General features: G+C 40.6%; 1 pseudogene; it reads left to right on the top strand.

Annotated features, from left to right (window-relative positions):
- The first annotated feature begins 1,727 nt into the window (after positions 1 to 1,727).
- On the top strand, positions 1,728 to 2,429 carry LOC119927565 (annotated as a pseudogene).
- Positions 2,430 to 2,724: the final 295 nt, after the last annotated feature.

The following is a 2,724-nucleotide window of genomic DNA, read 5'->3' as shown; positions in this document are numbered from 1 at the left end:
ATTACAACAATTTGGTACTGAAATGCCATCTGCTCACCAATACTGAAGCAATGCTCACAGCAACACAAACAAGCAGAGTAGAATATGTGAGCAGAGTATGACATATATCAAGTTGCCCAAGCAGTTCTTACATGAGGCTCTGAAAAAAAAATGCACACAAAAGCCTTTCAAAGGACAGGAAAAAAAAACATTTTAGAGACACGGTCAGGGAAAAAAAAACATTTTGGAGACACGGTGAAGCACTTTAAAAAAATTCCCGTTACAGAGTAGCAACAAGGATCACTTTCAGTTTTAGTTACTCAGCATTAGGAGCAGTTATTTTAGGTTAAAAAGTTAGTTCTAGACTGTAAGCTCTTGTGGACAGGGAATGTTTCTACCAACTCTTCTACTTTCCCAAGTGCTCTACCTACAGCAAGTCCTCAATAAATACCATTGATTGGTAGTACTAAGCTATAAAAGAATGCATACTTGAGTTTTGCCAGAATACAGGTTTTCATGATGCATTTTGGTTAGGATCCCATAGAAAATTAGGGACATTCTTTGAACAATGTGAGCCTGATTAGCTAGGGAGAAGTTAGTTAGGGGAAGCAGCATGGCTTAGTGAATAGAGAATGGGCCTGGGAGTCAGAAGGACCTGGGTTCTAATTCTAACTTACACTTGTCTGCTGTGTGACCTTGGGCAAATCACTAACTTCTCTGTGCCTCAGTTACCTCATCTGTGAAATGGGGATTAAGACTTGGGAGTAAGATGGGGGGTAAAGCTCTGTGTGGGACAGGCACTAAGTCAAACCTGATGAACTTGTATCTACAGTCCTTAGAACAGTGCCTCACACATAATAAGCCCTTAACAAATACTATTGTTATTATTATTACTACAGCATGATACAGTGTCAGAAGAAATGGCTTGTGTGCATTACTCTGTGTTTAGATACGAAGCATGAAATTGTGAAATACTAAAACATAAACTTTTCTTAACCTGGAAATTTCTGGGAATCAAATCTTGAAATATAGGAAAATTGGTTGTACTCATAATTATCCCTAAGAACATTCTGTAGAGATTGCTACCTTTCTGTTTTCAGCTAAGTTGTTCTCCTTTTGCCTTGGTTCATGCTGCTTATAAGAAAGACTTTCAACTTCATAAAACGTATGCGCAGACTAAAAAATGCAGAGTAGCAATCTTCACCGAAGATCATACTCTGAGTCACTTCTCAGCAGCCAACATCAATAGTTGGCAAAAGCTCAGAAGAGGGAAATGTCTCAAGTGATAAATGTTATAAATTAAGAAATCTTTTCTGCACAAGGTGAAGCATTTTCTACAGATCTTGGATGAAAGTTGCCAAATAACTGGTCTATCTCTCCTGTATCCCATTTATGGATTTACAAATGATTGCATTTCCATGAGCAGCATTACAAAGCTTCTTGATGACTTTCAATATGCCCATTAACACAATTTTCCACTGGTCTAGGGCATTCACCATGTAATTAATAGATCTGTAAAAGATCAGTCTACTAAGAAATACCATAACAAAGTCCCTCCAAATCGACATTGAATTGAAAAGACGTTTTTCTTGAAAGCCCTTATGTTTTGTCTTGTTTTTTTTTCTCATTTCTAGCCCAGTAAATTAGGATCATACAAGCAAAGGAAAAATCTCATATTTTGCTGTCAAGATTTTGTTCTCACTCACTGCTACTGACTTGCACTGCTCCGTGCCCTCCTTCTCACAGTAATGGTGCTCTTGCCTCCTGTGCTCTGCCAGCTGAGGCTGGTGTCCTGGGCTCTGGCCGTGCACTTCATACAGACCTACGCCAAGGACCCCAAGTTTGGAGTGGAGGCCCAAGCCCTGATGCTCCAGGGCACGGACTTGCCGGCTGACACCATGACCATTACCATGGGACCAAACCGTGATCATCGAGCAGACCTGGGCAAGACCCAAAGTCACCAAGGATGTTGTGATGGTTACAAAACCGGAAGGACAAATACCAAAACACAGGTGCCAAGCTAGTCCAGGATGTTGCCAGCAACAGAAACAAAGAGGCCCGGGAAGACATGACCACTGCCGTGGTCCTGGCCCACTGCCTTGCCAAGAAAGGCTTTGAGAAGGTCAGCAAAGGTGCCAACCTAGTGGAGATCAGAAGAGGGGCTGATGCTGACTGTCGAAGCTGTTATTGCTAAACACAAGAAACGGTCAAAACTGGTCACATCCCCTGAAGAAATTGCTCAGGTGGCCACAATCTCAGCAAATGGAGACCAAGAATTTGGCACCATAATATCAGATGCAATTAAAAAAGTTGGATGGAAGGGAGTCATCACAGTAAATAGAAAGACATTGAATGATGAATTGGAAATCATTGAAGGCATGAAGTTTGATAGAGGTTGTATCTCTCTGTACTTTGTCAATACTGCCAAAAATAACAGCTTTTATAGCTGAAAAATAAAGGCCCAGCAAATTCATAGTGCTTTGGAGGCCCGTGGACATAAAATTGATTTATCTGAGTGTCAGTGGATTCTTAAACCACTGTGAATACCTTCAACTGGTACAGATATTTTCTCTGAAAGGGTTCTTGAATATCTATGGATGCTTTTGATTTGCTATTGAGAAATATTTGAAGAAAGCCACTATTTTGGGACTCTCCTAACTCCTGGGAAGGAATATGAAGTACATATTTATCTGTTGTTCTCCCCTTTTAGAGTGTAAGCTCATTATGGGCAGGAAGTATGTCTAC

Source organism: Tachyglossus aculeatus, chromosome 1 (assembly GCF_015852505.1).
Source record: "Tachyglossus aculeatus isolate mTacAcu1 chromosome 1, mTacAcu1.pri, whole genome shotgun sequence".
Classification (NCBI taxonomy): Eukaryota; Metazoa; Chordata; class Mammalia; order Monotremata; family Tachyglossidae; genus Tachyglossus; species Tachyglossus aculeatus.
The sequence above is the reverse complement of the archived record's forward strand: the minus strand, read 5'-3'. Positions and strand labels throughout refer to the sequence as shown.